Source organism: Panthera pardus, unplaced genomic scaffold, assembly GCF_024362965.1.
Source record: "Panthera pardus isolate Hobbes unplaced genomic scaffold, ASM2436296v1 HiC_scaffold_26, whole genome shotgun sequence".
NCBI classification, from domain to species: domain Eukaryota; kingdom Metazoa; phylum Chordata; class Mammalia; order Carnivora; family Felidae; genus Panthera; species Panthera pardus.
In genome coordinates, this window is record NW_026526832.1 from 25,386,148 (window position 1) to 25,413,624 (window position 27,477).

The window sequence follows — 27,477 nt, forward strand, 5'->3', positions numbered from 1 at the left end:
GAAGGGTAAACTATCTTCTGTCTGAGGTAAGAAACCAGCTATTTTTAAGACCCCTTGGTGTTGGGGCACCTGGGTGGCTCTGTCGGTTAAGCATCAGACTTCGGCTCAGGTCACGATCTCACAGTTTGTGGGTTCGAGCCCCACGTCGGGCTCTGTGCTGACAGCTCAGAGCCTGGAGCCTGCTTCAGATTCTCTCTCTCTGCCTCTCTCTCTGCCTCTGCCTTGCTCACACTCTGTCTCTCTGTGTCTCAAAAATAAACATTTAAAAAAAAGACCCCTTGGTGAGGATTTATTAATGTGTAAACAACATGGTCCCCTTTGAGCCCAAAGGCTCAGAAGTCTTCTGGGACCTGTAAGCCCACAGAAAGATGGGGCTTTGAGGTGGGCTGAGCCCATAGGCCAGTAGGGCTGTTCCCCGAAGAGGCAGAGAGAAAGTAAGGTTAGAATGGCCAAGAAAATAATGGGGAAGGGGAAGGAGCCAGCTCAGGGTTTTCTTGGTGGAAAGGGACTGGGAAGGCTGAGGCTTAATCCCCCACCGTCTCCCACCTGTCATACCTAAGTTATCCTGCAGCTGCCGTGGGGGTCCTGTGAGGCATTGCAGGGTCCCCATCACTTGTGTGTGTTTGTCGGTGGGGGGGTGGGGGTGGTGGGGGCAGACCCTGCCTGTGGCCCTGTCTGCTCTCAGCAGTGGGAAGAGCAGCACCCACTCTGATGTGGGAGCACCTGAGGGTGCCTTATGGCTGTTTCCCCTCTGTAACAGAAACCCCAAGTGCCTCCCAGGAATCTTGTAAGCGCAACCCCAACATCCACATATCTGTCAGCCTATGGATGCAAACACAGTTACATTTGCATCAGTGAGTCGCATTTCCTGCTCTTGTTCCCACTTGCCCACTCTAGGCTCCAGGGCCCAACAAATTTCCCTCAAGTACTCTGGGCAGGTCTCAGGAGGTGTGTCCTGTGTGCTCAGAAACCCATCTGTCAGCTACAGTCAGCCATCAGGTGCTTTCGCGCTGTCCTCCCTCCTGCCCTGCGCCTCTCTGCCAGCGTCCCCGTTCACAGTCCTGCCGTGAGGGCACCTCATCTCTGCCTCATCATGAGTGCCGTTTGTGCAAATGCAGTGTCTGTCCCGGGAATGCCCTCTCCTGTTTCCAGAGCTGTGATGAAAGGTGCTCAGCTCTAGGCAGCAATTTCTCGGATTTTGTGAAATACTTTACTGCCTCCGTCCTGAAACAGCCCTGTTTGTTTCACCCAAATGACCAGACCTCAGCAAACTGTGGCTGCCAGATAAGGTCATTGAAGGAAGAAGAAGGAGGAGGAGGAGGAGGAGGACAGGGGGGAGGAGGAGGGGAGGAGGAGGAGGAGGAGGAGGAGGGGAGGGGGAGGGGAGGGGAGGGGAGGAAGAGAAGGAGGAGGAGGAGGAGGGGGGAGAAGAAGAAGGAGGAGAAGAAGAAGGAGAAAAAACACTTTAATGTTTATTTTTTTAATTAAAAAAAATTTTTTTGAGGGAGAGAGAGACAGACAGAGTGTGAGCCAGAGAAGGGCAGAGAGAGAGAGGGAGACACAAAATTTGAAGCAGGCTCCAAGCTCCCAGCTGTCAGCACAGAGCTCAATGCAGGGCTCAAACTCACAAACCTTGAGACATGACCTGAGCCAAAGTCGGACGTTTAACCAACTGAGCCACCCAGACACCCACAACCTTAATTTTGAATACTAATAATAAATGAGGTCCCCTTTGGTCTGCCACCTCCCTCTTTATGAGGTGGAAGGCCAGTTCAGTAGCACCTCACCCCAGGTGTTTTGAGGCCTTCGGGAATGCTCATGCTGTATGCGATTTACTCTTCCTGTCACTCGCTGGCTTCCCCTGCCTGGGGAACTGATGTTCAGTCACATCCCCAGTGTCCAGACTCTGCAAATGCTCTGGCCAGCCCTGCGGCAGGTCTGGGTTCTCTTGGAAGTGTCTTGTAATGAATACGCCCTGAAAAATACAAAGTGCTGTACAGACTCAGAGTTTGGAGTATTCTTATATAAAACCCGAAAAATCTATGAGCCCATAAGCTACATCTCTTCTCTGAATCAGACAACAGCAGTGCTGGAAGCACCCCTAGAGATGACCCAGAGTCGTTATACTTGTGAGGACAGCCCCAGTGCCACCACCTGGTCATGACCAGAACTCCCTGCATGGGCCAGACAGGGAGTGCCAAATTCTGGAAACCGGGTCACATCAGCCTTTGCGTGTTCTTAGCCTCACCCAGCTGTTTCAGATGTACACCCGAGTGTTTACAGGTGACTTCACCCCCTCCAGCTGGCAGGGAGAAGACATCAGCAGGCTGGCCACTCCCAGAGTCCCGGAGGAAGTCTGAACTGGCCCTGCAGCTGGTGCCTAGAGGTGAATGGGTTAGGCCAGCCGGTAAGACTTTGGGGTTAGCATGTCCCACAGAGTATTGGGTGGATCTCCCGATGCCCCCAGGCCTTGGCAGGGTCAGAACTGGCCCTGGGTATCAGAGCCTAGGGGCCAGCGTCCAGGACTGGGGTCCATTCTAAACTTGCAACACGACCGGCTGGCTTAGAGTTTGGCCCTCTCTCGGCCGTCTCTTATCTCCACCTGATACCTCCTCACCCACAGCCCTGACCAACATCCCTGAAGAAACACCCCTGAAGATATGCCCTGAAGAAACGTATCTTGCTCCATTTCCTGCTTCTTCACCAGGCACAGCTGGCTTCCTTGCCCCCAGCAAGTCACAAAGCCAGTGCCAAGGGCAGGGTCCAGGGCAGCTGGGGGAGGGAGTCCATTAGCAGATGGAGCTACAGGTCTCCAGCACCAAACAGCAGGTGGTGGACAGGACTTTCTGACCCTTGGGGAGTTGGCAGCAGTTAGGAGAAGGGGCCGGGAACCCTCATAGTGAGGAGCCTCCAGAGGTGGTGGGAACCTCCAGAGGCTGCCAGTGCTTCCCCAGGTCACCAGCAGCCTTGGTGACACAGGTGGCACTGATCCCTAATGGAGTTGAAGAGGCGGCCCAGCATCAGCATCCAGGAGGGAAAAAGGAAGGCTCTGCACTGAAGGGGAGACCGTGGCACTCTCCTGAGCCAACGTGGGCCCCTCCCTGTGGCCTGTGGCCCAGCTCCCGGGCACCTTCAGCTCCTAGAACTGTCCTCTAAGACCTAAAATTGTGCTTGGCACCCAGCGCATGCTCAGCATACATGTGCCAAATGAATGGATGAATCAGGAAGTGAGGCCTGCTTCCCTGCAGTAGCTGGTTTCATGACAACACAAGTTGCCTGTGTGCGGTGGGACGATGCCCTGTCCCCCTCACTGTCTCAGCCCCTGTTCCTCTGCGAGAGCTCCACAGGACTGCCACAGTGCCCTCTTTGCCAGTCTCACTCGACATGGGCAGAATCAGGGCTTGGGAGGCCCCCACGATTCTCTCTTTTACTAGTCTGGGCAGAATCCTGCCCTCACTCCTGTCGGACTGGTTTGGAAGGCTCCATTTCACAGAGCCTGCCCTCCTAAAAAACAGCATCACAAACACCTCACAATGTCAACTCTTTCACAGTCCAACCTCACTGTCCTGGGGCACAACCAGAGCACATGGGAGGGGCAGTGCCCTCCTTGACCACATCTCCTCAGGAGTTCTGGAGGAAACCTTCATAAAAGCTTTTGGGTGGTGGTGCCCGGGGGGCTCAGTTGGTTAAGCGTCTGACTTCAGCTCAGGTCACAATCTCAAGGTTTGTGAGTTCGAGCCCACATCCGGCTCTGAGCTGACAGCTCAGAGCCTGGAGCCTGCTTTGGATTCTGTGCCTCCCTTTCTCTCTGCCCCTCCCCTGCTCACGTTCTGTCTTTCTCTCCTTCAGAAATAAATAAACATTTAAAAAATGTAAAAATACATACATACATACATACATAATGTCCCCCCCCCCCGCCCCGCCCTCCAAAAAATAACTTAGGCAAGTATAAGTAGTTCCCTCCTGTGAAGAGTAGATCCCACTCTACCCGTATTTCTCACCTTGCCTTCCCCCTGTCAGGCACTGCCTAGGAGCTGGGGTAGAGCAGAGAGCACAATAAAGTCCCTACCCTCCTGGAGCTTACATTCTAATGAGGTAAGAGGGACAATAGACAAATGAATAATACCTCAGTGTGGTGCTAAGTGGCAAGAAGAAAACTCCATCAGAGTAAAGGGATAGATACAGAATGGCTGGGAAGACATGAGTGTTTATCTGAGGAAGAGTCTCCAGAGAGGCTCTTCCTGATAAAGTGAATTTGAGCAGAGACCTGGAGGAAGTGAGGACGTGAGTGTGCGGGTGTATCTGGGAGGAAATGGTCTAGGCAGAGGAATTAAAAACACAAAGACCCTGAAGCAAGAGTGTCTGTTTTGTGTGAGGAACAGCATCCAGTGTGGCTTAAGAGAGGGCAAGAGGGGTAGATTTGAGAGGAAGCAGAGAGCCAAGACATAAATGTCATGGTAAAGGTTTTAGATTTATTCCATGTGACAAGGGAAGGCCTTACAGGGTTCCGAGCAGAGCAGAGACATGATCCAACTTGAATTGTAAAAGGAACACACTCACTGGCTGCTGGCTACAGAGTAAATCAGAGCTGGGTGAGGATGGGGGGCAGGGAGACAAGGCTATGCAGTGGTCCAGTTAAGGGATGATCATAGCCCAGACTACAGTGGGCACGGTGGAAAGGGTAGAAAATGGGCAGAATCTGGATATTTCCAAACGAACAGCCAACAGGATTTTCTGATGGATTGTATGTGCAGTATTAGAGAAAAATGAAAGTCAAAGATGACTTCAGGGGTGACTCAGAATGTTGATTTGAACAAACAGGAAGAATGAAGCTACCACTAGGAAGTGCTTTTAACTCTGGGATTTTGTATTTCTCTGAAAAGAAAATGAAAATCAGGAATCAAGAAAGGGACATGCCGAGGACCCGGATGCAATACTCATAGTCCACTAAAGAGGGTGACCCTGCAAATGTGCATGCTGATGGATATATAAAGATATGACATTGATGGTGGGCATGTGGGTGCAAATGCAGGTGAGCCCAGGGCACATGTGGAGGGCATTAGTTGTGCATTGGGATATTTGTGTATCATAAGGTAAACCCAGACCGAATCTTGCTAAAGTAGCAGCTGGAAGCACAGTTATTCACCTTGTTTTGACTTCGTACTAGACCTTGGACTTGAATAATCCAAGAAGATTTATCCAGCTCTAATATCATCTATAGAAAAGCCTTGAGGCTTTATTTGGGACTTTGTGTAGACGTCAAAAGGACTAGTTTAGAATAAGGACCACATACTCTAATGAGAACTATAATCAGTTTACTCTAAATTCTTGTAGACAACACAATATAAATGCTGTGCAGAAAGTTCTGATCTAGGTTTCTCCTCATTTAAAAGCTGGTGAAGATCCATAACTACTATAGCCAGGAGAATAGTCTCTTCCCCTCAGGTTTCCCCTGTCCAAGGATTCTTCCATATCTTCCTTTGTGGTAACCACACTGAGATTGTCCCACATGGTGTAGTTTGCTCTGGGATGTTTACTTCTTGTTTCATACATTTGTTACCATTCATGGCCTAGGATTCATAGTTTTTGCTTATGTCTGTATTTCAAGGGAGGATTTGCTTCTCTCTAATATGCTCTATAAAATGCTAAATGTTGGCTTTACTTGTCAACCCAAGAAGGCTACGTGATGGGGCAGCTCTCTTTTCTCTGTCATGCTGTATTTTCTCTCTAGAATCAACTTTCTCTGTGAACTTCTGCAATGGGAGGGGTATTTTAAAGCCCTTTGACACACGCAGCATACCAGAGACCATGAACACCAGGATGAGTGAGTAGGAAATATTCATTTCCTCTTCTACATCAGCTAGAGGAAAAAACTCTGTTTCTTCATCTACTGCTCTCAATATTTCATTCTGGTCACCAAATGTGAGGGGAGAGGGGTTCCCACACCAAGCAATTCTCCAATTCTCTGTAGACAACAACTGGGTGTCTTACAATTCAATTTTGACACGATCTACCTGGGATTAGAGCAGACCCCACTGGTTAAGGACTAGTCCTACAAGACTTCACCCCCTCTCCCACTTCAGACACCAATTACAAGTCCAAGCTGTCACATGTGCTTGTGATCTACTGGATATAACTCAGAGGTTCCTAGGTTCCCACGACACCCACCTCACATGAGATAATTTGCTAGAGCAGCTCACAGAATTCATGACAATAGTTTACTTACTAGATTACTGGTTTGTTATAAAAGGACACAACTTAGGGGCATGTGGCTGGCTCAGTCGGTAGAGTATCTGACTCTTGATCCCAGAGTCATGAGTTCAAGCCCCACGTTGAACATGGAACCTACTTAACAACAACAACAAAACAAAAGTGTACAATTCAGAATAGCCAGATGGAAGCGATGCACAAGACAAGGTATGGGAGATGAGATGTGGAGTTTCTCTCCTCTCTCAAACACCTCCACGTGTTCACCAGCCGAGAAGCTCTCTGAATCCCATTGTCTAGGGTGCTTATGAAGGCTTCATTATGTAGGCATGATTGATTAAATCGTTGGCCACTGGTGATTAGATCGGCCTCCAACCCCTCTCCCTGTCCCCTCCCCCAGAAGTCGGGGGATGGGCTGAAAGTTCCAACCCTCTAATTACCTGGATGGTTCTCCTGGCAACCAGCTCCCAGGTTAGAGGCCTTCCCAAAGTCACCTCATTAACATAAACTTAGATAGGGTCGAATGGGACTTGTTATGAATAACAAAAGATACTTCTATCTCTCATCTCTTCCGAAATTCCAAGGATTTTAGGAGCTCTGTGCCAGGAATGCGGATGAAGACCAAAAATAAATGTCTTATCATAAATCACTGTATTGCACTAAGCCTGCTGTACCACCAGGTTTTCAATAATATTTTGCAGATATTTCTCCTGTGGGAATGCATCTCTAGTTTAAGGACGAATGAGAAACTATAATCTACTTTCAAAATCTCTATTCCTGGCAGTCTATAAAGCAGAAGATACCAGTAGATTTTCCTTGACATCATGGACTGGTGGTAATTTATTTTTGAATTTATGAGCATTATTTGGCTCCCTGACTCACCGCGCAGCCTCAGAATCACCCCAATGGCATGCAAATCATTCTCTGGGAATTATGGAGGTGTGGCATGTTTGTGATAATACCAAGTCTCCTGGTCCAGTTCTTCTCTCGCCTAACAGACACAGGACAAAGTCCTAGATTTCCCTGTGTCCAGGACCTACCCTTCTTATTTTAAGTCAAGGAAAGTCCTACTTACTGTCTCCTATGCCCAAATGGAAGAACTAGTCAGGTTTTCCCCCCTGAGAAACTGTAACAACCTGGGAACACCCCATTCCCGTTCAGGGAAATGCCTTTGGCTCTTCTGCTACTATTCAGTAGGCTTCTCCTTCAGGGGGAATAGAACATACAAGGCTGTGACAGCACTGGCCTCATGCACAAACATTCAGAGAATATAAGCAAACAAACCCACAGCTACCACAGCTTCCTAGAACAAAACCCCAAATATACTGTGATTCAGATCCCCGCTGTTTTATTGCCTATCATGGGACAACAATAAGTAGTTAAGGTTTAACTAACAGCGGGGCCTTATTTTGTATAGGCTTTAGGAAAAAGGTGGGGATTCAAGCCTGCACTAGCAGTGTTGTTTATGACAATACCACCAGAATGACAGAAAGTACATTTGGAAACTATTTTGAGATGAGAAATAGAAGCTTTGGAGAAATGCTCTACTTGAGACTGGATGCCTCATTTGGAGAACAAGAGATTCTTTCATGTTTTGCAAGGTATCAGCTAAGAATATCTAAGAAAACCTTCCTCATAATTTTGAAAATGCACAATTGATATAAACCAATCTTCTACAAATTTATAATTTAAGGAATTGGGCTATGTCTAGGGGTGCCTGGGTGGCTCAGTCAGTTAAGCGTCCGACTTCGGCTCAGGTCACGATCTCGTGGTTTGTGGGTTTGAGTCCCGCAATGGGCTCTGTGCTGACAGTCAGAGCCTAGAACCTGCTTGGATTCTGTGTCTCCCTCTCTCTGCCCCTACCCTGCTCACGCTGTGTGTGTGTGTGTGTGTGTGTGTGTGTGTGTGTGTATGTGTGTCTTTCTCAAAATAAATAAACACTAAAAAAAAAAAAAAAAAAGAAAGAAATTGGGCTCTGTCCTGGAAAGGGAAAAGGAAGGAAAGGAAGCTTACCGTAGCTATGCACAAGCTGGTCAGGGCTCCTGCCTGGCTTTAGTACTGAGACAGGGCTCTCACAGACCAGACTGCTAGGATGGAACAGGACAGGAAGCAAAGTGGATGTCACCATGGTTAGCCACCTTCCAGGACACTCTTAGTTGACAGAACAAGCTGAACCCCATGAGAGTGGAATAAATCCTTGAGTGGGTAGCATGAGCCCTGGCAAAGAATGTTCAGGAGGATCTCTACTGAGCGGCCAGAACCTAGGTCCTCCAGCAAGCATCTAATTTAGTGCCGGATATGCTTGTTGCCTCCTCCACCAGGGTTTTCTCGGGCTACAGAAAAGTGGCTTAAAACTATACCTCGTACTCACACAATAGCTCTGAAGGGAAGACACATTGGTCCCAGATAAGAGAGAAAGGTCACACTTGCTCATAGCAAAAGAAAGTGTGCCAGCTCTGCCTGTGGTAACCTTGAGGAACAAGGAAAAAAAAAAAAAAAAGGCCTTTCCACTAGGCAATTAGGCAAACAAACTACAAGGGTCAAATAAAACAAACAAACAAACCACACCTCATACAAAAGACAGAGAACCCAGTCTGAGGAAAACCACAGTCAAAACGATATTCTACCCAAAAACTTGACCACCAATGTTCACAGCAGCATTATTCATAATAGGTAGCATTACCTTTTACCTTTATGAATAAAGCAGCATTATTCATAAAGGTAAAAGGAAACATCCCAAATGCCCATTATTTGATGAATGGGTAAACAAAATGCAGTATATACATGCAATGGAATACATTTGGCCATAAAAAGCAATGAGGGACCAATGCATGCTATAGCATAGATGGAACTTGAAAGCATTATGCTAGGTGCAAGAAGCCATCACAAAAGACACATGTTATATGATTCTATTTATATGAAATGTCCAGAATAGGCAAACCATCTATACAGACAAAAAGTCTATTAGTGGGGCTCCCGGGTGGCTCAGTGGGTTAAGGGTCCAACTCCTGATTTCAACTAAGGTCATAATCTCATGGCCATGAGACTGAGCTCCAAGTTGGGCTCTGCACTGTCAGTACAGAGCCTGCTTGGGATTTTCTCTCCCTCTCTTTCTTTCTCTCTCCCTCTCTCTCTCTGCCCCTTCCCTCTCTCAAAACAAATAAATAAACAAACATTTTTTTAAGTGGACTAGTGGCTGTTTAGGGGTAGGATGACAGCAGAGTACTACCCTAAGGGAATGTGATCTTTTTTTGAAATGATGAAAATATTCTAAAATTGACTGTGCTGATGGTGTACACATCTCTGGATATCCTAAAACCCACTGAACTGTACACGTTAAATGGGTAAGTTGTGGGGTACCAGGTGGCTCAGTTGGTTAAGCGTCCGATCTGTGAGTTGGAGCCCCGCGTCAGGCTCTGTGCTGACAGCTCAGAGTCTGGAGCCTGCTTCGGATTCTGTGTCTCCTTCTGTCTCTGCCCCTCCCCGACTTGTGCTCTGTCTCTGTCTCTCAAAAATAAATAAGTATAAAAACAAAAAAATTTAAATGGGTAAGTTGTATGGCATGTGAATTATAGCTTAATAAACCTGTTTAAAAAATAAAAGCCAGCAATGTTGTCTAAGAGACTCATTTAAACAAAACAAAACAATAGACATAGAAAAAGTGACAATAAAGGTATGGGAAAATATTTTTTTTAAGTCACATTTTCTGCAAATACTTATGCTATAATATTTAATAACATAACTTCAATAAGTTCTAGAAGATGATGCATCGGTTCAGGACCAGTCAGGAAAATATTGGTTATTTAAATGGAGAGAATGTGGGGAATTGGTTAAGCTGACTGAAGGAGAAACATGATGAGGCAGTATAGAGTTAGTAACTGCAGGTACCACCCCTGGGGAAATAAAGAAAAGAGGGGGACATTAGCCAAACTTAGAAGCAAAGGAAGAGCCCCACAGAATTGGGACTTGGCCGTCTGGGGGAGGGGCACCCTGGTTGCTCTTATGACCTCAGGGGTTTGGAGAAGAGTCTCCAGAGGAACAAGGTCTTACTTCTCTGAGGAGGGGTGCTGTCCAGCCACTGCTTATTCCTTCAAGCAGGCTGATTCTTGGAGTGTGCAAGAAGTTAGAAACTGGAGCCACTGCTACCGTCGAGCTGAAGTGCTGCCTCGGGATCATTCTGACAGGAGTTACAAGTGGAAAGACCAAGAGGCTTCTCCTGTCTCCCACCTTCCTGTCTCTTTCCAGGTGCCCACTACTGACAATGTCTAGCAGGTAGCCCGCTGGTGAGGAAGTATCATTTGCAGGGTCCCAATCTCAGCACCACAAAGTTTGGAGTTGGGACACAATAGATTAATAGCACAGCTGGTGAGAAAACATCAAAATGAGATGAAAAGGATGATTGAAGAGCTAAGGAATCATCGAAACTAACGGTGACACTGCACCATTGGCAATTTGGCTGAAAATTGAATTAATAACATGTAGAAAAGGCTTGATTTCATCGTCATGAATTCAGAAGAAAAAGACAAAGATATTAAAGCAATTAACAAGGAGAGGATACATGTGAAGGACAAAGATGTCTCTTTCTTTTTTTTCAAAAATTTATTTATTTTTGAATGTTTACTTTTGAGACAGAGAGAGAGAACAGCAGAGGATCTGAAGCCAGCTCTGTGCTGATGTCAGAGAGCCCAGGATTCAAACTCACGAACCGTGAGATCATGACCTGAGCTGAAGTCAGATGCTTAATCAACTGAGCCACCCAGACGCTCCCCAAAAACTTCTTTTTAATAGTGATCTTCTCATTAGCTTTAAGTTGTGCAAGGTGTTTCAAATAAGAATAATTCTTGCCCCTGAAGAAGAAAATCTATTCAAGTTCACAGAAAAAGGGGCACCTGGGTGGCCCTCTCTCTCTCTCTCAAAAATAAATAAACATTTTTAAAAAATGGTCACAGAAAAAATATTCAGGGCTGTTATACAGAAAAATTTCCCAAAATGATTAAAGAACTTAATTTCAAATATTATATTGTAATACCAGGAAAATCTGTTAGAAACTGATGGACAGTGCGATATTTTGTGGTTAAGACCTCAAACTTCAAAAGGCAAGAAAAAATTCTTAAGTAGGTTAAAATCAAATCAGCCTCAAACTTTTCCAGACTCTTTCCTATGAGCAGTATCCACAAAGTCCTGGGACATGGCAGGGGTGCAGGACGGCAAGACTCAAGAACACTTGTTTAAGTTTAAATAAAATAGGAAGACATTTTCAAAACTTAAGGAATATGAGGCTGTTGAAAGACTGAGAATACACACAGATTCTTTGTACCTTCTGCCATCAAAAGATAAAGTTTGTTTCTTCGTCTTTTAAATATGGGCTGGCCTTCTGACTCGCTTTGGCCAATGACTTGCAGCAGAAGGGACATTACTTGAATTCCAAGCCTGCAGCTTCCATTCTCACGCTGCCACCTGTGAACAAGACAAAGCAAACCTGCTGGAGGGGCTTCGAGTGCCTAGGCTGACCACCAGAACTGACAGATGCAGCCCTAGGCTCAATACCGGATGGCCAATTTGCACAGGTAAGTCCAGGAGAGATCAGCTGAACCTCCCAGTTAAACCCAGCCCAACTGACCACCCCCAGAACTGGGAGCTAGGAAATGATCCCTGCGGGTGGTTTGTAATCCACATAAACAAAGGCTAACTGAGACATGATGAAATCTACACAACCAAACCAAAATGAAGCTGGAAATGAAGCAGTGCACGATAAATACATTTAAATACTGGTTAAGAAAAATCGATAGGAAATGATGGATAAAAATAGAATATAAATATTATAAACCCTGACAAAGTGAAAAATAATGTGCACCAAAAATTAGGAAGTATGGGGAAGAGATAGGAGGAAGTGAAAGAGTGTTAATCTGTCTCTCATAGCAGGGAACTCAGTATGGCCAATAATGAAGCACATAGTTTTAAAAAGTTGCTCTGTCCTATTATGATTTTTTATCATTTTGTTTACCCTTTGAGAAACCTTTTATGAATCAATCTCTCTTACAATGAGGAAACATGCATCTGAGCAGTTCCTTCAGTTCTTTTGTTAAATTCAAGTAAGACCAGGTTCAACACTGTATTTTAAGAAAAATAGCATGTCCAGATTGAGTCTATTCCTGTCCATTACTCTATGTAGCTCTCTATCCATCCTTCTATATGTATTCATGCTTGTAATAACAGTATTCACATATGGATGTTAGTATTCTGTGATATTAAAATTGGGATGGTTTGAACTTTTGTTTCTTGGACTTTTTATAAAGGGTTTATATTTTTATAAAAACAACAAAGTTGTAAAAAGACTTTATAAGAAGTTTCGTTAGCAGTCCCAGTGGAAAGGGGCATTTTCATAGGGAATGTTAAAATGGCATTATGCTCTAGATGTGGTGTATCTAAACTGGTGGTTCTCAATGGCTACACACTATAATCGCCGAGGAACATTTTAAAAAATTTCAATATCTAGGCTTCAGCCAGACCAGAGCCATTCAGTTAAAATCTCTGGGATGGGGACTGAGAATGATATGGTTCAAATGTTCCCCCAGGTGATTCTGATGTGCAACTCTGGCTGAGAACCACTGGTTTCAACAGGCCAGACAGCACATTCCTAAAATGTAATGCATGTTGCTGAAAAGTCCGGCCACTCATTCCACCCTATGCCTCTTCCAGAACCATAGGTACATTCAGAGGATCTGCTACTGAAGAAGACAGGAAGAATGAATACTCTGGGTAGGCTACTAGTGGCATAGGAAGCCTGTTGGCAGGAACAGGGGGCAAGATGCTTTCTTGTTTACCTCCAGGAGAGAAAACCTGGATTTCGCCCCCCCCCCCCCCGCCAGATGCTGAGTTGGCACCTCTGGGTGTCTCACAGGTTTTAAATGAATGACACACCCACTATAGAACCAGTTCCTAACAAGTGAGATGGAATTATTGTGATTGGTTTACCAATGCTTTTTAAACTTTATTATATAGAGGAATTGCCCCGGAACCATGTTAAAATGCAGATTCTGATTCAGTAGGTCTGGAGTGGGGCCAAGATTCTGCATCTCTAACAAGATTCCAGGTGATTAGAATGGCTGTCAGGCATCAATTACATCGTCCACCTTAACTATCAAACACACCTGATATTTACAGTAGCTGAGGAGTGCATTCTTTCCTTGTAGGTGAATATACAGGAGAAGCCAATTATAATCAGAAGGTGCTTAATGAGCAAAGCCAGATTGCAAAGCATATGTGAAGGCACAGAAGCAAGAAACTGCTCACGTGCATGGTGAATCAGAAGCTGGAGGTGGGCGGAGTCAGATCACTAAAGGGCTGGGCTTTGATCTGTGTTCTGCTGAGCACAAAGCCTCTACAAGATTTTCCATGGGGAAAAAAAAAAAGTCTTCTAGAGTCAATCATTTTGGGGAAGTATTGCACTCTATGCCCCTCACTTTGTTATTTACAACGCATAATTTGATTTTAAAGATGCTAAGAAGCCTTTGTCAAATAGAGATAATACCTCATAGGCAGTACTGGTTATATAATTTGTGGAGCCCAGTGCGAAATGAAAATTTGTCTTTTCCAAGAACTGTTAAGATTTTCTAGATGGCAGTGACAGAGCATTAAACCAATTGTGGAAATCTTCAGACCTTTTGGGACTATGAAGTTCACATGCCCATGAAGTTGCCCTACTCATGGAGATATTGGGAGCATTAAATGAAACAAGGAATGAAAAGTGGTTTAATGCTTGCATCCTGTATGCACTAAATAAATAATAACTATGGTGAACACACAGCTTTTAGTTAAAACCCTTGGTTGTAACAGAAACTCACTTTATCTAACTCAAGCAAAAAAAAAGCAGAATTTATTGTAAGGACCCAGGCAGGTGTTTCAGAATCCAAGGGGAGAAGCAGCCAGCAAGGTACAGGAACAAAGGGGAAGAGAAGCATTATCAGGACTCTTTTTTTCTCTCTCAACTCATCTTCTCTGTGGGTTCCCTGTCCACACCATGGGACAAATCAGCCCAGATTTACAGGTTCAAGAGACTTCCCAGAGGGAGATTGGGGTCTCTTAGTCCCAATTCCGCATTCCGAGGAAGGGCTTCTGATGAGTCCATCTAGTTTTGCCTGGATTAAGCAACTATATATAACAGCTCTTCAACTAGTATTGGCTCAATGGAGGGGGGGAAGAAGACAACATATGTCCATCCCAGTGTCTCCCATACTTAATTGATCATGAGACATTTCTTGAAGGAACGCCTGTTAGTAGTGACAGAACATACTTGAGAAATGCAGTTGTGGGTAACATGAAGCAATGAAATGGCCAAAGGAGAGGCATGAGAGCCAGGAATCAGATTTTCATTGCAGATGGCAGGGAGCAGAACTGACTGGAGGGAACAAGACTGAACACAAGAAGGCTAATTAAGACCCTGCTACAGAAATTCAGACCTGGGAAGCAAGGCTAGTATTAATGGGGAAATGGGGAAAAACTGTCTCCAGAAATATTTGGGCAGTGAATATCTGAAAGGATTGGCAAGTTACCTATATAGGGGGAGGTGTATGAGAGACAAGAATGGTTCAAAGAATGAACTTAGGGATACTGAATAGGTCGTGGCACCGCCATCTATGGAGATAATATACGAATTGGGGGTGGCGGGTGGGTGTGAATTGTTTTTGATACGTTTGGTACCAGGAAGAATATTCAGGTGGAAATATCTAGAAGCCTGAAATTTGGGCCACAGGTGAAGGCTTGAGACGGATTTAAATCTCACACCTTGTTGGTAATTAAAAAACTGAAAAGCTCATGCATTCAGTACACGACTGTTAAACAGTCTCTCATGGCCCAGGCGCTGGGGGACACAACACACATGCATGGACAAGATACCCATGGTCCTTGCAGCCTCTCGTGTAGCTTACAGTCGTCCAGGAAGATAAAGTTCTTACAAGGCGCTCCGTTTCCGAAGTACAGAACGTCAGAGGGTTGTGCAAACAATGGAGAACAAATTGGACACAGTGCCTGTGCCTCTACCACATTACAGCTGTGTGCCAGGGGCAGACTCCGGGTGGGTTTCAAGCCTGGGATCACCACTACCAAAGCCAGGAGCCAGGATGATGGCACGGGTTTGGTCTCTAACTGCGAGAGGGAGGGAGGTGGGCTTGGAGAGCGCGGTTGATGAAAACTGGCGATAAGTGAGAATCACTGCCCCAGCAGAACGACCTGAGTCTCTTTTGTGTTTTCTCCGGCCAAGCGTTGCAGGCCGGCAATGTGCTGAGCTGGTTCCACTTGCCCAGGAGGAAACGACTAGAATGACAGTCCACGTAAGGGGTTCACTTTTCCATCCAAACTGCGTCTCCGTCGTCTTGCTGCGGGGAGTGGGTGAGGATGGAACCCAAGGGCCTGGGTTACTGTCCAGCTCCTGTGGGTGTCAGCACCCCAGAAAGCTAAGTGCGGGGAGTACCGCGCGGTCGGAAGCTCTAACACCCGCACAGGCGGTTGGCGGAGAACAATGAGCTACCGGGGAGGAAGCGGAGGGTAAGCGAATTCGGAAGTCGAGGCCCCACGCGGGAAGACAGACGCGAACGCGGCGCTGGGCAACACGCCTGCGCCGCCCGAGGTTGGGAGCGCGTCCCCGCCTGGTGCCACCTCGGAGTCCAGAACCAGCTGCGAGCTCCCAAGGTGAGGGCGGGGGAGTGCACGCCTGAGGGACGGCCGAAACGCGCGAGCGCTGAGAGCGTGCGCACGCGCAGAGCTCCCGCCGGCCGGCGCCCAGAGCGCGGGAGAAGCGACGGAAGCCACAGAAAGGAGGCGCACCTCGGTGAGTGCTCCCCCTCCCCTTTCTCCCGGAGTGCCTTGCGCTCGCCCGGTGGGCGGGGGGGGAGGGGAGGGGAGGCGGCGGTGGCAGCCATGTTGTTGTGAGTCTCTGTGTCTCACCCTCGGTACTTCGGTGGTTCGGAGGAGGAGGGGGAGGAGAAGGAGGAGGTGGGGTGGGGGGGAGGGAGGTAGGTGGAGAAAGAAGATATTGCCGCCACCGAAGGCGGAGGAGGGAAGGACGGCCAAGAGCGACACCGCCGTGTGCCCAACGGTCGGTGTCCCCGGCTGAGGCAGCGCGGCCGCAGCAGCTCCGTAAGTCAGCCCGCGCTTGCTTCTTCTCCCCGTGCTCTGGCACCGCAGGGGCTGGCTCCCCGGGCTTTGTGTGGCGGCCTCGGCTGGGGCAGCCCGCAGGCGGGAGGGCGGACGGGGCCTGCGGGCAGCCCGGGACGGCAGCGGCCTGAGGCCCGCTCGCACAATGCGGGGGGAGGGGTGCCGGAAGGGGGTGTGCGCCCGGCGGCGGCAGCGGCGGGGGGGGTGGGGTGGGGGGGCTCGGCTCTCCTGCTTCCTTTCCTTCCCCACGCCGCAGCCTCGCGGCGCTGGGGTGCTGGTGTCCTCGGTTTCTCGGCGTTTGGGGTTAGGGACCGAGCTGTCCTCTCAGCCCTTGGATTCGGAAAGAGGGCAGAGGCCGGTGGATCCAGAGAAGTGTGCGAGTTGGAAGTGGGCGAAGAGGAAGGAGTGGGTTTATAAAAACAAGTGTGGGAATTCTCGTGGGCCCGAGTGTATCCAGGAAAAGCTTGCAGCAGACAGGTGTGGGTATGAAAGAGCGACTTGGGTTAGGCTGGTTAGGTGCCATTATTAAGGAATGTTATGTTTTTGTTACTGAAACAGATTTCGACACTCAAAAAGATACATACATTAAAACGAAAGGAAAGATTAGATGCTTCAGACATTTTAGCAATAGTTTTGTGTCTGAATTGGGCCAGATTTTGGGAAAATGAATTGTTCCCAAACGCGTGTAAAAGTTATGCTACTTCCGAAAACATACCTAGGGAAAACCCAATTTCCTTAACTTAGTCTTTTATTAAGACACATATTTAAACATTTTGTGGGTTAGTATTACGGACACATTAGGTGTAATAGGACAAGCATGTTAAAGTCAGGTCTTAGGACTTTGTGAGATTTTTAACTTAAAACTGGTGACAGGGTTTTTTTGGTAAAGTTTTTTAGGGAAAGCTTTATTAGATGAATGTTTTAAACGCTTAAGAGAAATGTAATATCTGTAAAGGTATATCGAAACAATTATAATAAAGGAAGTTACCTAAGGATTTTAAAGGCTTGTTTACTGCTTAGATTTCATGTCTAATAGGTGACTCTTCACCATGTGACTGGGAGTATCAGAGGATGATTTAAGGAATTCTGGCTAGGAATCCTGTTTAAAACACAAGGACAGATATTTTTAATTGGCTTAAGTTTCTGTCTTTTAATATCCTGCTTTTTAAAGATAATTTGCTTCATCTGCATAGGCATCATAGTGATTTCGTTTTTGCATGAATGTCGTTTCAAGTCAAATTTTTGGTGAAATAAGTTATTTAGGAATGTCTTTTGGTGTCCCAAGGACAGTTTTTGTACCCACTAAAGGTTCACACGGATTTTAAAAAGTTAGTATTTCAGAATCTTGGGTCTTCAGCTTTTAAGTTCTTTTTTCTTGTTTGTACAAGTCTGGCTATTTAATCTTCAGGTTAGATTTGCTATTAAACATCTTCAAGAGAATTTAAACCTTAATTTTTATACATTTGAAAAAATTTGAGTGCAAGGTTCTTTTAGATGTTTCCATATTTAGTAAAATTTCAACTTAAACGTCTAAATTACTACCATATTTAATTTGGTCATGCAAGGCTGTCTGCTTTAATAGGCCAATAATCTTAAGTGTTACAAGTATACAAACCAAACTATGCAGTCCTAAAGGTAATATTATGATTTTGTTTCTCCTAAACCTTCCATACTTGTTTATAAATCTTTCTGGTATTGTCTTCCTGTGTAGGTACTTATCCTAGTTAACAGAAGTAACTATGATCGGAGCTTTGGGCCAGGTGTGACCTCCAAAGCCAGTCTGGTCAGTGACCAGACTCTGTCTGCTTTTTATAGACATTGACAAGATCTTCATAATTTTTTTAAGTTTATTTTTGAGAGACAGCAAGCTCGCAGGCACAAGTGAGGGAGGGGCAGAGAGAGAAAATCCCCAGGCAGGCTCCTCGCTCTCAGAGCAGAGCCCAGTGCAGGCCTCCAGCTCAGGAACCTTTTGAGATCATGACTGGAGTCGAAATCAAGAGTCAGACACTTAACCAATTGAGCCACCCATGCGCCCCCAAGATCTTCATAATTTTAAGTGGAAGTTGGTTCCTGTCTCCTGAATTATTTCATAATTCAATGACCTTTAAACTTGTCGGTTTCTAACATAAGGGAAATACTCTATTTTTTTCATGTTCTTAAGTTTATGACTATTTTAAATATTTGTATCTCATATGCCTTTGACTTGCATTCAGGTTGTGGCTGTTGTACTGATAGGTGTGTGATTGGTATAAAAATTGTTCTTGTAACTGGGTAAATTGGTTGGTGATGTATTAGATTTGCTGTTTTTACGAAGGCATAAAAACAGTCTGACTTGCTTCTGTTGTCCTAATTCTTCACTGTTGCTTTTGATGAACTTATAAGAAGGAACTGATCAAGTATGGCTTGTAGCCTCCTTCCTCTCTTTCTTTCTGGAAGTCTGCCCCCTGCAGAAAGCTCATTATTCTGCTTCTTGAGGTGACCATGATAGATAGACTCTGCATCTTTTTGGAGGACCATCAGTTGTCCAGTGCTGCCTGTAACTGGGTCAGGATAATTAAGGGGTGTGGTGGTAGAAGCCCCACTGGCTTAAGTCTAAATTATGCTTTCCATTGTAGCTTGATCAGATATTGGATTGCTATCAGTCTAGTTCCTGTGTCTCACTTCTGAATTCTGATGTGGTGGAAAAAGGTTTCCTTCAAAAACCTTTCCTTCAAAAACCTAAACCTTCATTTAGAAGCTAATATTTTAATAATAATTTTTATATTTAGCAATATAGATAGAAGACATTTATCACTTAAAATGTATTACTTTTGTAGTGGGAAAAGTGAATTTTCAGAGCTGTTATTTTCGAGCCTTTCCAATGAAACTATTATATAGGTAGGTTCTTCTTTTTAGTTTCAGGTAGCAGTATGTTTATATACGTAAGGTTAATGTATTTTTGTCTTGGTGACTTTTTCGTCCAACAACTCAAAAGATCCAACTTTATAAATGAAAAAATTAAGACTTGCCTAATTAAACACAGTATCACCTTCCAGAGAGTCATTTTAATTCTTAATAAAATTGTTGGAATTTTTGTCTTTTGTTAACCTTTTTCTTAAAAGAAAAATTTTATTTGACCTTTGCCTGGCTTCTTTCTGTACTTTAGAATTCTAAAGTGCTTTAAAGAATTGAAAAAGTATTGGTTATTCAAGCATGTTGGCAAAATCATAGTTTAGTGTATTTCACCTCTGCAAATTTAGCTGCTGTGATCCCATCCATTTTTAGTTCACAGATTTTCACTTATTCACTTACTCTTTGTAGAGAAAAGACGTTGGAGTAGAGTACTAGAAAACATACAAGTGTGTACACCTTACGTACATATCCCAGCATTTCACTAAAGGGAAAGTGTGAAGGGAGAATGGGTAGTTGGAATGTAAGGATACTTTTGACTATAAATGGGACAGAAAAAAAAAAAAAAGGCAGCCATTATCAGCTACCTGAGGCAAGTATTTGAACCACAAAGCCTCCAAAAATCTGCTTCCTGGAAGGGATTTGGTGAAATTGACTATAAAATGACACTGCAAAACCACCTATTCAATACCTGCTTAGGAGAATAAAACCTGCAACTGACTGCCAGAGTACATAAAAAATGGTGTGTGGCAGGGGAAGGGGGGAGAGAAGGCATTTTTTTTTTTCACACTTTTTTGTAGTCGTTAAAAAAAAAATACCTATAAATATAGAGAACGTAATTTGAGGATAGATCTTTATGATTTCTATTAGAGTGGACATCTCATACTAAGAGTGCCAGTTTTAGATCTCAAAGTGGTGATCTGTGGTTTTAAGCACTATTGCTGAAAGACTTATGGATCAGTGGAATATTGTTTTGATTGTGTAAGATGCAACTGGTTGTATGCATTCAGACATTAGGGTAAATGAGTGGTAGAGTCAAGCTGACCCTAAGTATAGGTCTTTGCTAGGTAGTCAAATAAGGCAAATTGTAGGTAGAGAAAAATATGGATAGTATTGTCTGGTTTTGTCAAATACCAAGAATTATATACACATAGGAGCTATTTATGTCTTCCATTTTGGTGACCAGGTCATTTATTAACATCTATGCAGTATTTTATCAACACTTTTAGCTTGACTAAATGTAATAAGTTTTCTGTAGTAATATCTAAGTCTTTAAGATTGATTTAACATAAGCAACATTAAGATTTGAAGTTTTGAGAAGATGATAACTGTCAGTTTTGTCTGTAGATGTTTTCTTGGACCTCCCTACGGTTGAAGTGTAATTGCTGAAAAGGGATCAAAGGGAATGTCTTTGGTACCTTCATTTAATCTCTAAATTATGTGGTTCCTATACTAGTAGGAATGGGAGTACTCTAGGAACTTGCCAAAGATAAATTGTTTGCTAATTTTTATTTTGAGTCTGCTTGAGAAGATACTCATGGAGTATTATTTGAGGAACATTCAATCCCATTTGTTACTCTGAATATTCTAGGTTGTATCCTGTCATCAAGCTAGACTACCAGAAACCTGAATACATTTTGAGATTTGCAGGCCTTTGATAATGCCAGACTTTATTTAGACATTGGTGGTATCAGATCCTTGTTATTAGGGAGTTTATAATACAGTGAAGAGGGGGGCGCCTGCGTGACTCAGTCGGTTAAAGTGTCTGACTCTTGATTTTGGCTGACGTCATCTCAAGGTTCATGGGTTTGAACACTGCCTCAGGCTCCCTGCTGACAGAATGGGGCCTGCTTGGGATTCTCTCTCCCTCACTCTGCTCCTACCCGCATGTGTGCTTTCGCTTGCGTGCCCTCCTCCTTCCCTTCTCTCTCTCTCTCTCTCTCTCTCTCTCTCTCTCTCTCTCACTCTAAGTAAATAAATTTTAAAAATAAAGTGAAGAGGAAGTTGATTAAACTTGTGATTACAGTGCAGTATACTAAGTGTACTGAGTAACACACGCAAGTGATGTCACAAAAGTGTAATGGGCTTACATAGGTCAGGAATAGCTGACACAGGGGTCAGGAATAGCTTTCTATGCGAGGTTAAGTTGAGTTTAAAAAAAAATTGGAGAGGGGCACCTGGCTGAGTCAGTCAGTCAGTAGAGCATGCAATTCTGGATCTCAGGGTCATGAGTTCAAGCCCCATGTTGGGCTTGGAGCCTACTTAAAATTTAAAAATGAAAAAAAGACCTGGAGAAATTAGTCAAGAGATGGGTAAATGGCATTCAGCCAGAGGGATTAGTATGGGTAGTGGCCCTGATAGGGGAGAATAGCAGAACTTAAAGTGGAGGTAGGGAACATTGAAAAGATAGGACCTGGAGAGATAAGTAGGGGCTCATCAGATTTAAAGGCTTTTTTAAATTTGGTCATTCCTGAAAGACTTTGGAAATCCAAGATTGTAAACTGGGAAGATTTAGACCATATTGTTTGGAACCTTTAAAGTATTGCTGTGGAATTGCATTCCCTGGATTGTGTTACAAGTTAGGTACATGGTTTTCCTGGAGGAAAGCTGACTATAAAAAATGAGATTATGAAACCTGCATCTGTTAAGAGAATGTTGTTGAGATTTTCTGTTACACTTCTGTGTCCTTGATATAATGTTCCATATAAGAAATTTCTTTGAAAACTTAGTGCTAGAAATAAGGTTGTCTATGAGGAATTGGTATGATTTTTTTTTCATGGATAATGAGAATCATATGTAATTTATTGTGTTTTCTCCCCTTTTATCTTTGTATCTTCAGAAGTTACATTTTACTTACTAATTCGCTACTAATATTTGCTTTGTTATTTTCCTAAGATTAGTTTTTGCTTTATTGTCTATATTTCTTCCTATGAGATACTTCATGCAGCTTTCAACACATTTTTATTTACCTAGCTACAGAGCAAATTTCATTTAAATTATGCTCAAGAATATTTCTATACAGACGCTTTTTTGGTATGTAACTTAATAGTCCTGGAAACTAACAGATTTTGTTTCTCTTTTCAGCCACTGCAGCGTAGGCATTTGTGGTGGTGGTGGTGGGGGGGGGTGTGTGTGTGTTTTAAGTTTTTAATTATTTTTTTTTTTTTAGTAATCTCTACACCTAATGTGGGGCTCGAACTCCCAACCCAGAGATGAAGAGTCCCATGCTGTTTGGAGCCGCCCAGGGGCACCATAGGCAGTTGTTTTTTTGTTGTTTTTTTCTAAGCAACTTACAGAAGGTTTTTTACAACATCTTTAAGAAATTGGTTGGGTCATTTCACTTAAAGTTACTGAAATACAAGTGATCATCCATTCAAAGCTTGTTCTTGAATATTTGAGGAATTTAAAAAATCACAATTCATACTTAATCACCTAAGAGATTCCTATTTATTTGAAAGGTTTGTACAGCTCATATATTTTTTCTTTTACTATTCAGAGTAGTCATAGTAAACCAAATGTGTTTTAAAACTTAACTGTCATAAGTTGTGGCTTTTCCTAGACAAAAGTTTAAAAAGTTGAAATATGTTGTATAATTGGCTAAGCTTTCTTTTCTTGGAAATTACTAGAAATACTGCTTAAAATAACTTATTTTGTGTTAACATATTTCCAGAAAAAAGTTATGATAATACTGGCGTAAAACTAAGCAGTTTTAACTGTAGGACTTAATATGTGACAATGAATTCTGGATTGACTGTATGCTCAGCTTGCAAAAGAACAAATGAGTACCAGGGAGCAGCACATCCCAAATGTAATGGACAGGGAACCTCTTATTTCAAATAACACTGTGAGTTGGTGGTTAAGGAAAACACTTTGGAAAATTCTAGTCTAAGGAAAAAATATCCTTTTAAAATTGCATTAGAGTTTGCTGCTTAAAATGGTTTTTATTTTTCCTCAGTTGTCTCAGACCATGCATTGAAATGACTTCCTTTAGTTCTGTTACAACCTAACATTTAAGTTATTTCTCCTTGGTGCTATATTGATTCCAATTGATTATGTGTAACAATTGAAAATTACTAGATAATCATTTGAGACAAGTCTTCAGTTGTTGGGCATTCAACCTAGTACTAAAATGAACTGAAAATAGCACAGGATCACTTGTACTATATTCTGTGATAAAGTCTCTAAACTAATGCATTTAAACTATGTTAACATAGGACCTTTTAGGGTGCCTGGGTGGCTCATTTGATTAAGCATCCAACTAATGATGTCATCTCAGGTCTTGATCTTAGAGTCGTAAGTTCAAGCCCCGTATAGGGCTCTGCACAGTGTGTGAAGCATATATATGTATATATGTGTATATATATATATGTATATACGTGCATGTATAAATATATGTGTGTGTATACATGCACGTATACATATATATATCTATACGTGCATGTATATGAGCACACACACACACCTTTAAAGAAAAAACAATTTTGCTAGCTTCAGTGAGCCTTACAACACAAACCAAAAAAGCAAAGATAAAGCCAGTAGTAGTACCTCCTCTCCTACCAGAGTTAGGTGTTTATTTGGTCATACTGCACACAAATATATGGTCATATATCTATTGCTCCTCTATTTTAAACAAAAATGGGATTGTGTGATACACCTTAGCCAACTTGGTATTTTTATTTAATATGGACATTTGACTATATTACTTATCAACTTGTAACATTCAGTGCATAGATTTTTAATTTGCTATACCATTTTTCTGTTGTTGAGTTTATGTTGTTTAATTCTTATTTTTTGAACCACTAGAAGTGGTGCTGCAGTAAATGTTATGCAGTTTATTTTTTTCTTGTTGGTGCTGTTTATGTAAGGTAAATTCCCAGAAAAATTCTTGTATTAGAGGATTTTATATTGATTTTTTTAAGTAAGAAAATCATCCACTCATACTAGGTCATTAATACTCTAGAAAACACTTATATTTTAATTTTATATATTATCTAATTTATTCTTCACAATAATCCTGTGAGGGGGGCATATTCTCATTTGCAAATGGGGAAACAGGACTAGAGTATTCAAGTGTTCTGAGTTCATTCACCTAGTTCGGGACAAACGTGGAACTATATTCTAGATCTTTTAATTCATATTTATCTGTTACATCATGATGAATGATCCAAATTTTTTATTTATTTTTTATTTGGAAAACCATTAGGGTGTTTGTAGGTGTATTCCTTAGCTATAGGTGATATGGTGACGTGTAAGGGTCTCAGTTGTATCTGCACAGGGAAACATCATCTGGAGAACTTGCAAAAATACTAATAACAATCTATCCCTGTTTCTCTGCCCAGACTAATTTAAGGTTTAGATAAGTGGGAACTGAGAGAGAAACAGACAGATGGAGCATGAGCAGGGGAAGGGCAGAGAGAGAGAGAGACAGACAGACAGAAAGACAGACAGAATCTGAAGCAGGCTCCAGGCTCCAAGCTGTCAGTACAGAGCCTGATGTGGGGCTCCCACCCACGAACCGTGAGATCATGACCTGAGCCAAAGTCAGATGCTTAACTGACAGAGCCACCCAAGTACCCCTTGGATTTTTTTCTATATATGCATAAATGCATTTATCTCATGCTTTTGAATGGATTCATACTTGATAACGTTATGAGTTTCCCTCTCTCCTTATTACATTATCCTGATCCTCTCCCTCATAACTGTTAACATTTCATGGAACACTGGTGTAACCAGAATAGCTTGCATGATTGTGTTGTGTTTTTTCTATCCTAATTATGATTTAGAGAAGTTTTCAAGTCTAACACTTAATGTGATATTAATACACTGAAAATACCAATTAAATGCAATGGAAATTAAGAAAAAGATTGCTTGGGGATAGGTTTTGATGAAGAAAGTGGCATTTGAGCCAAATTTTGAGTTTGTAGAATTTGCATGTGAAGAGTTAGATGGCAAAGAGCTGTCCAGGGGACTGGAATAGTATAAGCAAAAGGATGATTGGGGAAAGCTTTTAGTTGTATAATTTACATACAAGCTGACTGACGGTTTATGCTTGGTTGGTATGGAAAAGAGCAGCATGGAGCCTTTGGAGTCTTGACAGTATCAAATCCTCTGCCATTTTAGTAGTTTTTTGTCTATTAGGATATGGAAATTGGTACAGTTTCCTTATTGTAAAGAATCCTGCTTTTCTGGATTGTAGTAAGAATTAGATACAATGTGCCTAGTATGATCTGTGGCATGACATTGAGTGTTAAGTAAATTTTGTTCTCTTTAGGGGGTGGTGTCTGATAAAAATAAGGCCAAAGACATTTATGCTTATTTGGAAATCCATTTTTTGGGAGAAAATTTTTATGTGTCCTTTGTCAAAAATATGGTTGAGGAAGTAATAAGTTATACTAAGTTTATACAGTAGCTTGGACCCTGAGTCAGTTAGCCTTGTGTAGGGTAACTCCCTTTACAAGCTGCAGTTTATAAATTTTTTTTTTTTTTTTAAAGGGGATGGATTCAAATTGTACCAATCCTTCAGGCCCAGCTTGAATACTACCTGCTTCCCATGGCCTTCTGTCGTGTTGTTATGTATATTAAACTTTATTATGGAGATTTTCAAACACAGAAGTAGAATAATGCATTGTATCCTCAGGTATCTGTCAGCCATATTCAACCTTGGGTGAAATTTAACTTTTATTAATTTTTAAAAATATTTTTATTTAGTTTTCAGACAGAGACAGAGCATGAGCAGGGGAGGGGCAGAGAGAGAGGGAGACACAGAATCTGAAGCAGGCTCCAGGCTCTGAGCTGTCAGCACAGAGCCCGACGCGGGGCTCGAACTCATGGACCATGAGATCATGACCTGAGCTGAAGTGGATGTTTAACCAACTGAGTCCCCCAGGTGCCCCTGAAATTTAACTTTTAAACGAATATTTCAAAGCAAATCCCAGACAGCAGACCAGTTTAAGCATAAATTCTCTTACTGATGAGGACTTATTAAAATATACAATCCTCTCGGGGTGCCTGGGTGGCTCAGTCAGTGAAGCATATGACTTTGGCTCAGGGTCATGATCTCACAGTTAGTGAGTTCTGCCTGCTTAGGGCTCTGTGCTGACAGCTCAGAGCCTGGAGCCTGCTTCAGATTCTGTCTCCCTCTCTCTGCCCTTCCCCCGGTCACCCTTTGTCTGTCTGTCTGTCTGTCTGTCTGTCTCTCTCTCTCTCTCTCTCTCTCTCCAAAAATAAGTTAACATTTAAAAATATAAATATAAAAAAAGTAAACATTTAAGTACACACACACACACAGTCCTCTTGTATTATCACTAACAAAATTCCTGTGTATCATATAATACTCATTCCATATTTATATTTCCCTGATTTTCTCAAAAAAGTCTTTTTTATAGTTGGTTTGTTAAAATCATGATTCAGACAGGGTTTACACAATATATTTGACCTTTAAGCTTCTGAATAATATTCTTCCTTTTGTCCTCCCCTTTAAAATTTCACGTCATAGATAATGTTAGTGAAACCAGGTGGTTTTTCCTTTTTTCCATATTCTCGATTAGACAATTACTTTCTTGTGTTATCTATTGACTCTTCTTTTATGTTGTGCATATTTCTGATAAACTAGTATTTGGATCTAGCACATTTATTAAATTGAAGTTTAATGGTTTTTGTTTTTGAGGCAATAAAATTTCATAGGGTGGTGCTTTTTCATATTTCATTTTATTATGGGGCATATAATGTTTGCTTGTTCTACTTTTAAGATGATAGCATATTAAATCACAAATTAATGTTAATTTATAAATACTCCTTTTGGAGGGGGCTCATTCCATAATGTATCTTTGATATTTCACATGTCTCAGATTCATTAGTCATTTTGCATTGTCTGTTTTTATTCAAGTATGTCATTTTCATTTCCATCTGTTATTTGACCTCTCAAGTGTTATGTAAAAGTATCAGAAACTAGGATTGATTGAGGTTGATTGTGAAGATCTTCTGTAGGCAATATTTTGTTTTTCAAAATAAAAGAATTTCCTTAAGCAGTATTTTATTTCCCAAGTGAATTGAGAAGACCTCATAAGGACTCAAATATATGGTGATTCTCCTGTGAGAGAATTTTAAGGAAAAAATATCTTGCCTCATATTTGCATATTTGTAAGTTAAATATTTATCCTATTTTGCCCCTTTGTGAGATTTATCCTCAAAGAGCTAAAGCAGTCTTGCACAGAAATATTTGGTAAATAT

At 42.7% G+C, this 27,477-nt stretch overlaps 1 protein-coding gene across 7 annotated transcripts in view; it reads left to right on the forward strand.

Annotated features, from left to right (window-relative positions):
* Nucleotides 1-16,014: 16,014 nt before the first annotated feature.
* PUM2 (pumilio RNA binding family member 2) overlaps nucleotides 16,015-27,477 on the forward strand; it is a 99,863-nt gene continuing 88,400 nt past the window's right edge. For 5 of the 7 annotated variants that reach the window (XM_053891129.1, XM_019451057.2, XM_019451065.2 and 2 more), the window contains exon 1: nucleotides 16,202-16,341. The gene's annotated coding sequence lies outside the window, so the exon portion shown is untranslated. Of the gene's footprint in view, nucleotides 16,034-16,200; nucleotides 16,342-27,477 lie in introns of those variants that run through there. The other 2 variants (XM_053891130.1, XM_019451043.2) reach the window with 2 other exon arrangements.